Source organism: Hyaena hyaena, unplaced genomic scaffold (assembly GCF_003009895.1).
Source record: "Hyaena hyaena isolate Hyena2069 unplaced genomic scaffold, ASM300989v1 scaffold_824, whole genome shotgun sequence".
Classification (NCBI taxonomy): Eukaryota; Metazoa; Chordata; class Mammalia; order Carnivora; family Hyaenidae; genus Hyaena; species Hyaena hyaena.
In genome coordinates, this window is record NW_024081461.1 from 724368 (window position 1) to 739175 (window position 14808).

Below are 14808 nucleotides of genomic sequence, written 5' to 3' on the forward strand. Positions count from 1 at the left end.
CACCCCATGAAAATATTGTTTAAAGGAGGAGTTATCTATGTCATAGTACACCCACTTACAGCAGTGCATATACAGACCTATCTTAGAGGAGAGTCAAGTTCCTTAGTCGGGAAGCAAATCTGTAGGCTCATAAAATACGCAGCCAACCCCAAGTCATTTCGCTTACAAAGAAGGGAAACAGCGCACACCCAGACACACATTGTCACAATCCACCATGTGGTGGGTCCCAGGAGGCTGTGGCTCCTCAGTCACACCAGTAACTGTGATTCTCTCTGCTCCCTGCTGCCTCGCCCTGTACAGATTTGCAGAAAAATAAGAATAAAAACGTACTGTTGATAAACATTCTACAAAATGGTCATTTTCCACAAGCCATTAATTATGACCATGTCTTCCCAAATATGGCTTGCTGGTCCTGTCCCTCTCTATTCCGTGGCCCCCATCCTACACCCACTTCCTTCACCTCCAAAATCTGTCATTTTTTTTTCTCAGAAAACATTGAGAGTCCTAGCGCATATAAAAATGCTGCAAAGATCTTTCAGATGAGACAGGACAGATTCCTGGGAAAAGCATGGTACTGGCAGGATCCTCTATCTTCTATTTACAGGTGATTTTTGGCAGCTAAAATACTAATTCCATCATTTGATTCCCTGAGAAATAACATTAAAAATAATGTGTACTAACTCATCCAGGGTACAAAACAGGAAAAAGGTAAAACACAGTTTGCTTTGTTAGACTAGAACATCATAAAATACACTAAGTTGTAAGGTATAAACAGAAGGTGGATAATCAGAAGGTGTACGGTCACTAGGAAACCATTTTTGAGTCAGTTTTTAGCTGTGAGTAGGATTACTAATAGCTTTGACTTGCCCAAGACATGTACAATCTATGCCTGAGGACTTGGCCTAATTATTAATAAAGGCTTTATTCTCAAAGTTGTCCAGTTTGGGAGAGAACAGAGACAGTGTGAGCAGCAGAGGGACAGAGATAGGGAGGGAGAGGGAGAAGGAGGGGGGGAGAGAGAGAGAGAGAGAGAGAGAGAGAGAGAATCCCAACAGGCTCCATGCTGCAAATGCAGAGCCCGATGTGGGGCGTGAACCCACGGACTCCCATACGCTGTGAGATCATGACCTGAGCCACAATCAAGAGTTGGACACTCAACAGACTGGGCCACCCAGGTGCCCCCAAAGTTTTCCAGTTTGGACTGTAAACTGCACGGTCACGGTGATGGCAAATTATAGGTTTCAGACCTATGACATACTGATTCTGCCCCTCTGGAGAATCCTGACATAATTCCCAGAGCAATGGGCACATGACCATTTAGACACAGTAATAATAATAATAATAATAATAATACTAACTATATTACTACTAACTGATGATTCCTCATTGCCAAAGTTTTCAATGACAAAATGAAGAAAATAATTCCTAACTCATAATCTGTTTATTATCAGTGCTAAATGACATCCATGTTGTATCTGGCCATTCTGCACTAAAAAAAAAAAAAAAAAAAAGTCAAATTAGTTTTAGAAAAAAAAGGGTAAGTTAAAGAAGTTTTCTGAAGCCAGATACACGTCTCCTTAGATCAGAGATCAACCTTCAGTTCCACTCTTTCAATGCAGCTCCCCTCCCGGTGAAGTGAGGCAGTGGCCATCTCAGCCAGCTCTGAGGAGGGGGACATCCTCTCACGGATGTGACTGAGGTAGGGGACGCAGAAGCCTGTTGCACAGTCCCCTGGATGCCCCTCCAGGACATCTATTCCCTTTGTTCTTAAAGCTGTACTCAGCCTTAAGAAGCATGTCTAACAAGGGCCAGAGAGAAAATTTCTCTCTTCAAAAGCTTCCCAAGGTGCATTTTAGTTCCTAATGGATTCTGAACTAAGAGTAGCAATAAAATCCTCAGCTAAAAGCTCAAACATAAGCCAGAAAGTAGGGTTTCCTTAAAACCATAAGCACTTAAGGCTATTTCTACACATTCTATTTTATAGAAATTTAGTCAATTGGTGAACTTAATCATAATTGGTCAATTTCACATAAAATATTCATTTGAAACTTAAGTGTTCATCCTCTACTCCATGAAAAGCACTTTATTTAATAATAAGCGGGGGGGACCTCAAGTCATGGCTCTGACTCCAAGCCCTAAGTTCAACTAGGGCAGGGAAAGGTTTGTGAGAATCACTGTGATATAAAATAGATGGGAATAAATGTCACAGGTGTCTTGAAGGTAAAATTGAGTGCTGCTCAGGGAGAGAGGACTTCCGGCCAGACTATTTCATCAAGGAGATGGCATTTGCGTTGTCCCTTAAAAGAGGGGTAGATCTGAACGTGTGATGGATGAAGAAGGAAAGCATCACAGGTGGAGGATGCTTGTGAACTAATCTCAGAGTCGAGAAAGGAAGAGAAATCAGGGAGAACCGTAAGAGGCACAGTGCCACTAAGGAAAGGTAGAGTGGGGTCCAGAGTGGACCTCCCTCTTCTCAGCATGGCTGGCAGGGTAGATTTCAGGAGGCAACAGAAATCATCTGAGGTCCTGGTTTAGGCTTTGTCATGCCTGATACTACTGAAGTGACTCCAGAGACAGAAATATGGCAACAGTGTTTAGTGGCTTGGGCATTTGAGTCTCATTAAAGAGAGCATTTGAGAGCATTAAAGAGGGCATTTGAGTCTCATTTAAAGACCTTCTTTAAAAGTCCATGTGACACTCAAAATCTGAAAGGGGAAGATATCAGCAGAATGACGAGAGGCGCAGAGATTCTGTAACATCTTAGACACAGATAAAAAGAATATGAAGAGGGGCGCCTCGGTGGCTTAGTCGGTTAAGCGTCCGACTTTCGCTTAGGTCATGATCTCGCGGTTCGTGGGTTCGAGCCCTGCATCGGGCTCTGTGCTGACTGCCAGCTCAGAGCCCGGAGCCTGTTTCAGTCTGTGACTCCCTCTCTCTCTGACCCTCCCCTGCTCACGCTCTCTCTCTCTCCTAGAATTAAATAAAAAACATTAAAAAAAAAAAAAAAAGAATATGAAGAGGGAGGAACCGAAAGACGATTTTGCTCCTGTCAACCTCAGTACAGGCACAAGCTCATCTGGAAGAGGGCAGTCAGGACAAGGGGCCACGGTGAGTGTTTATAAGGAGCAGGTTCAGTGCTATGTGTGGGGACTCTGAGGTGCTCCTGCAACGAGACATCCTGGGGGTGTTCTCCAAGCGGTTGTATTTCTGTGTTCTATTTCTTCATTGTCTAGAAACTTGCAAATGATATTAAATAGCAAAGGTGATGGTAAGGCACTAGCCATCTATCCATTCACTAGTTCATTTGTTCATTCATTCATTCATTCATTCATTTCATTCATTCATCATTCAATTTTAAAGAGGAATGGTTTGTTAGTCATCCTTGCCAACAAAGCTTGCTGCTGGTTTTTCTGTAGTGGGTTACCCTACTTTAGCAGTTTTCTTTTTAGACTGACTTTATTTGGAAAGACATGTATGTGTGGGTCTAGAGCTCTCAGGAGAGCTATTGATGGGGATGTAAGGGATCTCACAGGAAGGAGGGGTGCCAAACTCCCCAGACTGCAGGCAGCAGGGTGTGAGCTCAGCGGGGCATGCTGCAGAGAGAAGGAAAGAAGGAAGGGGGGAGCCTGAGTGGCTAAGTCAGTTGAGTTCCCAATTCTTGACTGCGGTTCAAGTCATGATCTCGGGGTTTGTGAGTTCAAGCTCCATGTTGGGCTTTGTGTTGACAGCTCAGAGCCTGGAGCCTGCTTAGGATTCTGTGTCTCCTTCTCTCTCTGCCCCTCCACCACTCACAAGCTGTTCTCTCTCAAAATAAACAAACATTTAAAAAACTTTGGAAAAGGAAGTCAAGGGAAGACACTTAATTATGGCATTTATAAGGTGGGAGCATGGAGCATATGCAATATGAGAGTTAAAAAGTAAAAGGAGAATAATATCTACAAATTTTGGAAGTAGGGAGCTTCACAGAAGAGAAACACACAGTTATTTACATATGGTTCAAAGCAAAGGGTAAACATTTGCTTTTTATTCTATTTTTGTTAATCAATGATTTATAACATGCCTTGCAAGCAGTGAATTTATACAAAAATATTGAGTTCACATCATCTAAAGTATTTTGAAGTGGACTGGAGGGAGATATTACTCTCTCAAACATAACTTTTTATTTTATACATACTTAAATTTGGACTATTTCACTATTTCTTGCTAAATTATCACCCAGGAATTGAAATGGTCTCTTCAGATGTTTATAGATATGTAAAAGTGGAGATAGATTTATGTCATTTTTCCAACATTTAAATTTATTTTCCTTATATTATCCAGAACCTTCTAAACAATGTTAAATATCAATGCTAAGAGTAAAACATTTGCCTTGTTTTTCCTTCTAATGGTCTGTAAGTCTTCACTTGCTCCACTCTCACCCCTTTTATGTTTGTCACTATGTTTCATAATTCCTTCCCTAGACTGATTTGGTTAATGATTTTATTAGGAACGGATGGTTTCCACTTCTTAGTCATTCTTGATACATGTTGCTGTTAAATTGTACTATGTCATTTGTGATATTATTTCGCATCTACTGTAACTGCATTCTGATGGATTTGAGGGTGACTTCCCTGTATGCAAACTCCACGTTTCAGCACGCTGGTGCCCCGTCCAGGAAATAGCATGGACGTTCTCTCTCCACTGCCCCAAGAAAATGATGAAACCATCACATGTAGAAACCAATGAAGTTAACACTTTGCTCCTATAATTTAAACTCTGAAGCTCTGGGGCGCCTGGGTGGCTCAGGCGGTTGGGCGTCCGACTCCGGCTCAGGTCATGGTCTCATGGTTCATGCGTTCAGGCCCCGCGTTGGGTTCTGTGCTGACAGCTAGCTTGGGCCCTGGAGCCTGCTTCGGATTCTGTGTCTCTCTCTCTCTCTGGCCCTCCTCTGCTCATGCTGTATCTCTCTCTCTCAGAAATAAATTTAAAAAATTATAAAAAATTTAAAAGAATGAAAGTAGGAGCTCCGAAAGACCCAGGTGTTAGCAATAGATTTCAAACAAGTAGATAAAGAGATGGCTATTTAGTTCCATGGCTAAACGAGACTCTCTGGAAGTAGGGAAGTAAAAGATTTGCAGAAAAGCAATGGCGTTTGTCCTTGGGGAAGAGGTCTGTACCAGGGTTTATTCCCATGCTCTGAGACAGCGTGGGGGCTGCAGGGCACAGCGGGCTAAGGGTGGCCAGGAGAGCGGACAGCCCACAGGGCCTTCAGCTCAGAGAGCTGGTCTGCCTTGTTATTGGAGTCCGGATACCTGCCTGATTACCTGTGTTTTCCTCTGCAAAGCCTTCCATAAATAAAAGCAATAGCCAAATAACAGTCTAGAGAAGAAAGCCCTGCACACATGAGAGAAGGGAAAACCATGTTATAAATATACAAAGGGTACTCAGAAGCTGATGAGGCAAAGGGAAAGCTCATCTTAGAAAGACACATGGTATACACAGGCAGGGGTGCAGGTGAAGTGAAAATGGACAATAAATATATGAGAAAATGGACAGCCTTGATAGAGGTGAGACAATGTACGTTAACTGACATGAAAAATCTCTCACCTGCCAAATCGATACAGATAATAAGAATTCAAAGAAAACATAATGAGGTTTAATCGTGGCAAAATTAGAGATCAGACACTCGGGCAGCCTCCCTGCGACAACACAAACAAATCCTGGGGAAAGAAAGTTTTAGGTGATGTTGATTTCACGGTAGTTCCTGAGGGCCCCTGTGTCCCTGGACCCAAGGTGAGGAGCAAACACAGCAGGGAGCATGAAGTTCACGGTGAAGGCAGATGCACACACCACTGCTGTGACCAGGATGCGGAGCCGCACGGCAGCTGCAAAGCAGAGAGTTTCTCCCGTGACTGGGATGTGAAAGAGAATCCCAGATTGCTGGCTGAATCCCAGGTACCCTGCAAACCCAGGTCGCCCTGAAGCAAATGTACATTATCTGTGAAACAAAGTCTCTTCAAATGAGGCCCCTGGGACTCTACGGATTTCAGTTCAGCAACTATGAAGTGACAATAAAATTCACTCCAAGTTACAAGGAAACAAAGAACCATGAGTGTTAGTAGAGCAGAGCAGAGGAAGAGCCCCGCACATGTAACACACGGATATTCTCTCATGTAAAATATAAAACTCTTTAAGGAGTATAAAATTTTATACTAAAAGAATATCACCAATGAATAAGGTGAAAGGGATGAACATCAAAAAATAAAAGTTAAGTGTTTGATATGTAACAGAACTTAGTGAAGTTTCACTCTTACATCAACCACTATAGGAGACAGAATCGTGAACTACAGGACAGACGTGAGAAGTGCACTTAGAGTCAATGCCAGGAAGACTGATGGATGGAAACCAGGAATGAAAGCGGGTCGTGAGACAAAGAAGCAGAGACCGGTAAAGCCCTGACAGGCTGTCACATGGCTCCACGGCCTGCAAGCTGGGAGGGGACAAAGGCTTCTATCAAGCAGAGACACTAGAGCGACCACAGCAGACAGTGGAAGAAGGGATTTAAAGCCCCCGCGGTGAAGGACATGCTGGAATAGAAACACCACACACGGTGACTATCATCCGCGGGAGCGGCTCACCGCATGTTTACTGCGGCAATGAGGAATGTGTGTGCGAGACAGTCACCTGCATCTCCCACGAGCCCAAGGGTGCCCATCCTCCCTAGGGCAGGACTGAGATTAGGAGCGGAAATGACTGAAGCTGGCTGCCCCACTGACTGAAAGGAGGGTGAGTTCAACAGCTAATCGAGGGGAGGTGGCAACACTGAAGCATCAGAAGAAAGTCAGGAGCAATCACCATCCTAGGTGGCACGTGAGCATGGGAGTCAGGCACACCTGACCCAGCTGGGGCTCTCGAGAGGCCTACTAGACCATGACATGTCTGTGGGCGAGACGAGCTGACGACTAGTCAACAAGGGCATTGTGGGTGTATCCAGCTACAATACGTGAAGATTATCTAGATCAGGTGGCTGAGGGAAGCCAGGCAATAAACAGTCACCAGAGTGAGCTGTTTGGCTCCCTGACCTGTGGGATAAGAGCTGTAGTCACAAAGAAAGTCAAGAGGAAGCCTCTGCAGCCCAGATAGGAAGAAGAAACAATCTTCTCCTAGGAAGAACTGCAGAAACTAGCGTTACACTTAAAGCCCTACAGAATGCAGGAATGTTCTTATTTAATTCACTAGTCTTGTTCCTACACAAGCCAGGCAGATCCTAAAGGGTCACAGTGGCCTTCCGCAAACTTGACCGAGGAGTAACCCCTATAGCGGCACAGGCTTAGGCACCAGCTTTGTCAAAACACATGGGTAACCACATGAGAGGTGAGAGGTGAGAGGTGGCCACCGACCAGGAAAATGCATCCCTTTCTACCCCATCACAAAATAAAACCAGAAACAGTGTGCATTCGCACAGGATGGATGAAAGCATACACCTCTGGCCATTTCTCAGGCCTGTTATTTTTCCACTTCTGTGACAATACAGGTCAAAGGGACTTGGACCACGTGGCCATGCAACAGAACATCATACTTGGTTCCCTAGAAGCATCATGTTTAACAAGCCAGGTGAATGAGGTGGCCAACACACCGGAGGCCTTAGTTAGGCACGCACACCTCAGAGGACGGGAGACAAACACGGTGCCGTCATGTTGGTGCCCTGTTTACTAGTGTGGTTCAGGGTGCTCCACGCCCTCTGCAAGTGAAAGGGCCAGGTACCACCTCTCCTAACTCTCAAAATGAGGTAGGGAGTGCAGTAACTTGTAGGCCTTTTTAAGGTCTCAGGAAGTATACTCATGAGAATATTAACATGTACAACATGATTTTTTTTTTTTTTTAGTGCTGCCAGATTTAAACGGGGTCCAGAGTCGGGTGCAGGTCCAGGCTGTGATATAAGTGGTCCACCTGCCCACAAGAGCTGGCAAACTTACGGTCATGAACTGTCATGAACCGACCAGGTTCATGAACAACAACCAACCACTCTAACCTTTATGGCAAATCCAATCGGGGGGACCACAAATAGGTCCTACAGTTAGTCCATGACACTCGCATCAAACACTTTTCAAAAGGCAGCCATGGGTATACTAGTGGGTCCTAGCAGAGACCAAGAGTTCACGTGGTCGTGTGGCTGAAACTGCCCAGCATGAGCTGGCTTCCGTCGGACTCACTAAGTCATAAGGCTGGGCAGTCCTAGAATCAATCTGTGGTAAGGTGTATATGGTGAATCCATGTACAAGTTCAAGCAGGAGCCCAGACTCTCATGTCATCCACCATCATTACACAAGCCCCTCTTCTTCAGCTCTCAGTATGGCCACATGGGAAGCTTCTCATCACTGATGGAAGAGGAAAAACGTCAACCTTCACAAACAGGCTGGCTTAGTACCTGGGTACCTGGACTGTGGCTGCATTACAACCTCACTCAGGGTGGTCCCTAAAGACAGCACTCCCATGGGCCTTTCCACAGGCACCATAAATACTTATCCACTTATTATGCAAAGGGAACTCCTTTGTCTCCTCTCTCTGCCTGTCCCCCACTCATACTCTGTCTCTCAAAAATGAATAAATGCTAATTGGAGGAGACACACAATCTATAGCAGGCTCCAGGCTCTGAGCTGTCAGCACAGAGCCGGATGTGGAGCTCAAAAGCACGAACTGTGAGATCATGACCTGAGTTGAAGTCAGATGCTTAACCAACCAAGCAGCTCAGGTGCACCATATGTGAGGCATTTTGATAATGCCTTTAGCTCAGATCAGTAGCGCTGTGGCACAGGACCAAGAGATACACTTCCAGAAAAGAGCTACGCTGTTTGTCCTATAAGCCACCGTTCCTCTCAATGCCCCATCAACCAGGAGTTGCCAAACCAACAGAGCAATGTGCTTACCCACTGAATATAGCTATATAGCTGAGGTGTCAGTTTAGAGAATACACCTTCAAAAATGTTTCTCTAAATCAATTATCATTATACAGGCTTGCAATTCTGATAGTTATAATGCTTGCATCTGGAATGAGTAGTAAAATGAGAGTCAACTTTACCCTCTGTCACTCCCAGTGCCCTGCTTGGATAATGCATTTTTCCTGTTCCGCCATAGCTAGGCTTATACATATGGTTATCTTCCTACAGCCTCCACAGTCTATGAGAAACATTTCCGGGAGACAATGCAAACCCCCATGAAATGTCAAACTACAGCGGTGGCTTTCTCACTTTAAGGTCCTTGTGTCCACCGTGATAATTTCATTAGGAGTCAGTACTTCCATCAAATGTAAGGCAGGGTAAAATATGACTGCCACCTGGCAATCCACTTGGGGATCTCTCCCGACCACCTTGCTCAGATTTGATGAGAAATGAACTTGTGCAGCAGCCATGAACTGAGAAGAGCAAGGGGGCATGTGGCTGAGACTCTTCAAGCCCGCAGGTCTTGATGACCCAACACATAAGCCACTTGGACAAGCCTAAGTGCTCACCAAGAGCAAGGGAGGCCTAGCATGGACAGTGAATGAAAGAAATGGTGAGCACCAGGCATGTCCTGAGCGGCTTCGACAGTATTTCAAGTCTTTCATTTAACCAACCATTTTCTTGCCAGTTTCCCCCAGGATGTAAGGACAAACAGAATGCGCAGAATCTGTTCTCAGGACTTACAGGAAACAAATGCATCTCAGCAGCTTGGGGTGCGCACTGTATTAGATGCTCTCATACATTGCCTAAACTCTCTTCTTCGAGGCAGAAGCATCCCATTACTACTGGGAGTTTTGGAAGCCAATACTCCTCAGCTGTATCTCCCTCCAGGACTCTGCCTTGAGTGATGAGGGCCACCCTTCCCAAGCTTCCATTCATCCAAAGTCTGCCTGATGCCACAACCCAGTGCCCCGGCCCGCTGCACCCTGACTCCGGAATGTCCTGTAGGACCCCCTGAGGCTGTTGTAGCAAAGACACTGTATTCACCTTCTCCTTTATCTCCCATCGCTTCCTTACTGCCACCAGGATCTTGATCTGGAGAGAACTTCCCACAAACTTCCCGCACATAAATCTGTCTTTCAAAGTGTGTTTATCCTGTGACATAGATACACCTCATTCAACAGTGAGATTTAATGTAATAAAGAAATCATTTCTGTCCCCAATTGATCTATAAATTCAATTATAATAAAAATATGAAAGGACACTTAGAAGAATCAGACCTACTTTAGAATGTATTGGTAAGACAAAAATTAAAGAACAGTAAGGATATTCCTTAAAATGCAAAATAAGGGAGATTGGCTCTATCAGGTATACATTTAAATATATAATAAATAGAGGTGCCAGGATGGCTTAGTTGGTTAAGCATCTTCAGCTCAGGTCATGATCTCACAGTTCATGGGTTCAAGCTCCGCATGAGGCTCTGCATTGTCTATGCAGAGGATTCGCTCTCTCTTTCCCTCTCTCTTTCTGTCCCTCCCCCACTTACACTTGCTCTCAAAAAAAATACTTTTAAAAAGATATAATAAATAGCTGGAAATTAACAATTATTTAATATTTATAAATTTTATAGGGAAAATGCTTTTAAAAATCATAACCTGGTGATAATATTTTGGAATAGCAAGGAACACTGTTATTTAAGCAAATTATTTTGGCTTTGTTTCCACTCTTCATATTTTATCTGTGGTGCTGAAGATCATATAATGCCTGTAATACCCAAGTGCAAGCTAGCAGCAAAAGCCTCTTAACACAGGGCTGATAACGGGATAATATGTGGATATACACAAGTATCGGGGCATGTCAAATCAAAGGGACACAGGAGTCAAATGAAAGAGCTCCCAATGGCTACAGCTGGAACAAGGTGACCAACAAAATAAATAACATAGTACTGGATTCTAAGTCAAAGCATAAAATAAATACCCATGACTCATCCTGATATAATTGAATGAATAAGTAAATAAATGTGTGAGAACAGGCAAATCTGTGAACAATATAAAATAATTTATGTAACCGATAACCCAGTGTAATCAAAACAGAAAACACCAGAATAATCACACTTGAAAGACATTCTCTAAAACAAATGATCAATTTTCCTCACAATGACAAGGTCACCAAAATCCTGAGAAATTCCCAGTCATGAGGAGCCTAAGAAGTCATGACAAAAACTACAATGTGGTATCCTGAGGGCACCTAGATGGCTCAGTTAGTGAAGCATCTAACTTCTGGTTTCAGCTCAGGTCATAATCTTACACAGTTGGTGAAATCGAATCCCACGTCAGGCTCTGCATTGACAGTGTGCCATTTGCTTGGGATTCTCTCTCTCTCTATATATATATATTTGTTTTATTTGTAAATCTTGTTTTAGGGAACATCATAATAATTCTTGAAATATGAGTAAAATCAGCAGGGAAGCCAAGAAAATGAATAGTTTATGTGTGAGATAAAAGGATAATGGAATGTTTACATGCAAACCAATAAACCACATATTGTCTACCTGACTTTCCATCAAGTCTGTAGATGTCAACTTAATCATGCTCTGGCTTTTCACAAAGTCAGTTACAGGTAGATTTTTATTATGTATATATAACATATTTATATATGCATATATTATCTATAACAGAATTCACCATTAAAAAACAAATAGTATTTCAAATTTTCAACCATATGTAGATTTATGACATCAATGACTGGATTATATGTGTAAACACTTATTTATTTCCTGTGGCACTATTTCTCCTCACAATGGTGGAAAAAATCTATGGATTATGCCCCAAAAGTGCCTCTTGGTAATTGATTTATATTAGTAATTGATTATATATTAATTATATTTATATTCAGGTTATATTTTAAGTGTATGTTGTAAAAAAAAAAGTCAATAACCTCCTTCTTAAGAATGTATTGATGTTATAATAGCTGCAAAAGACAGTGTGGGTAATTAAATATAAACTATTTTTAGAATAGTTTTAGATTTACAGAAAAACTGAGATAATACACAGTTCTTATGTACCACACATCCTTAGTAATGTTTATATTATTATAGTATAAATGAACCAATATTGATATATTATTATTAACTACAACCTATATTCAGACTTCCTTGCTTTTTACCTAATATTCTTTTTTATGCTCTAGCATCCCATTTAGGATATAAAATGTTATATATACTATATATATATGTGTGTATTTTTGTGTATTTTATATATTATATATGTGTGTGTATATATATTATACATTATTATATATATATATGCACACACTAAGTGTATATATCATATATATAAACTGATTTTATTTTCAGACAGTTTTAGGCCCACAGTAAAACTGTGTAGAAAGGACAGAGTTCTTGGACATCCCTGGTCCCGACCAGGACACAAAGCCTCCCTTTTACATTCTCTTTATACTGTTTTTCATAGAGATGTTTTTAATTTTAAGGAAATTTACCCCTCTATCGTTTCTCCCATTGATTGTGCCTTTGTGTATCTAAAAACTCACTGCCATTCCATCATCATCTAGATGTTTTTCCTATTTCACCTTCTACAAGTTTAATAATTTTGCATTTACCATTTAGGTCTATGGTCCCTGAAGGGTGGAAGATCTGTGTCCACTTTCATTTTCTTCCATGTAGATGTAGATGTCTGGGTGTTCTGGCACTATTTGTTGAAAACACCATCTTTTCTCCATCATACTGCCATTGATCCTTTATCAAACTGACCTTTCTATTCTGCACAATTTCTATTTCTGCACTCTTCTTTATGGTCCATCAATGTATTTGTGCATTCTTCTGACAATACCACAGCATCTTGTTTACTGTGATTTTATAGGAGATCTTTAAATTGAGTAACGTCAGTCCTCCAATTTTTCTCTTTTTAAAATTTGTCTTAGCCATTCCTAGACTTTTCCCACTCCATACACACTTCAGAATCAGTTTGTCAATATCCATAAAATAACTTGCTTGAATTTTGATTGGGATTGCATTGAATCCATGTATCAAGTAGGGACAAACTGACATCTTCACAATATTAACTTATCCTATCCATGAACATGGACTATCTCTCCATTTATTTAGTTATTTTTGATATCTTCTTTCACCAGAGTTTTGTTGAATCCCTCATACAAATCTTGTACACATTTTGCTAAATTTATACTTAAGTATTTCACTTTGGTGAAAATGTAAATGGTATTATGCTTTAATTTCAAATTCTACTTGTTTATTGCATGCATACAGAAAAGTGACTTGTGTATTAACCTGCTATCCTACAACCTTAATCTAAAAGCTTACTAATTTCAGAAGTCTCTTTGTAGATTTGTTAGGATTTTCTACATAATCACATCAACTGCAAACAGAGTTTTATTTCTTCCTTTCTAATCTGTATACTTTTTGTTTCCTTTCTTGTCTTATCACATTAGACTAGGAATCCCAGGATGACAATAAAAAAGAATGGTGAGAGGGACATACCTGATCTCAGTGGGAAAGCTTCCAGTTTCTCATCATGAAGCTGAATGTTAACTAAAATTTGGTAGGTATTCTTTATCAAGTGGAGAAACCTCCCTTCTATTCCTGGTTTTCTGAGTTTGTTGTGTATTTTTTATTGATCTGGAACCTGTTCTCACTTCACTTTTGCTTCTGGTTCAAAATGAAGATGGAAGAGGAGCCTCCATCCAAAAATATTACACGGTAATTATATAAAGTTGGCACTTAGATCCAGACTTATCACAAAATACCTGCTAATGTGTTGATTTCCTTAATATCTGTTCTACATTTGGTATCTCACTTGGGTGAGTGAAGTTAAAATGCCTAGTTCCTTTCATTTATTTTATGTAACTTATATTGTGCATTAATCTGGAAAGTTAATATTTGAATACACTCTTAGGGCTTTAAAAGCTAATATGACTTTCCTTATTTCTCAGGCTTCAAAATGTCTAGTAGAAATGGCATAAGGAAAGAGATGATTTATTAAGCAAGAGTGTTCATAATTTAGCAAGAGTTGCTCAAAACGAAGCAGTTTTCTGACACTAGCCAGTTTTCCAAGGATGTTCATTGGGGCACAGAAAACACATCTGGCCAAGAGAACAGAGGAGGAGCTCAAGAACAAAGTGCTGAAGCATCACATCACCTGTCTCTCAGAAAACCAGCAAGGCCTCAAATCTGTGCAAATGGTATTGGCAAGAAGCAAGTCCTGCTGAGAAATTAAATGTTCAAAACTGTACTAAAAGTGCTTTCTTCAAGCAAATCTGTAATGCCAAAGACCATTCTGCCTCTAACAAGGCCTCAGAAGCGACTGTTGATATTGAACACCACACAGCTGTGAGAATTTACATCAGAATTCAAAATTCAAGAAGATTGAATCCAGTTAAGATCAGAGCCCCTCCCTCAGTCATATTCACTAAGATTTGTCACTAACTGGGGGCTCCTGAGTGGCTTAGTAGTTTAAGCATCCAACTCTTGGTTTAGTCTCAGGTCATGATCTCACAGTTCCTGAGATGGCGCCCCATGTTGGACTCTGTCCTGACAGTGCAGAGCCTTTATGAGACTCTCTCTCTCTCTCTCTCTCTCTCTGCCCCTCCACAGCTCAAACACACACACACCCTCTCTCTCAAAATAAATAAATAAGCGTTAAAAGAAAAAAAAAAACAAATAATGTTTGGGGCACCTGGGTGGCTCAGTCGGTTAAGCGTCCAACTTTGGCTCAGGTCATGATCTCACAGTTCACAAGTTTGAGCCCCACATAAGGCTCTGTGCTGACGTCTCAGAGCCTTGAACCTACTCCACATTCTGTATCTCCCTTTCTAACCTCTCCATTCATGCTCTGTCTCTCTCCAACCCTCTGTGTCT

The 14808-nt window shown here is 41.7% G+C and overlaps 1 long non-coding RNA gene across 1 annotated transcript; it reads left to right on the forward strand.

Moving 5' to 3' along the window:
- The first annotated feature begins 13388 nt into the window (after positions 1-13388).
- LOC120222008 lies at positions 13389-14177 on the forward strand. Its single transcript, XR_005525942.1, has 2 exons — positions 13389-13492; positions 13884-14177. It is a non-coding gene; the product is annotated as an uncharacterized LOC120222008 (long non-coding RNA).
- Positions 14178-14808: the final 631 nt, after the last annotated feature.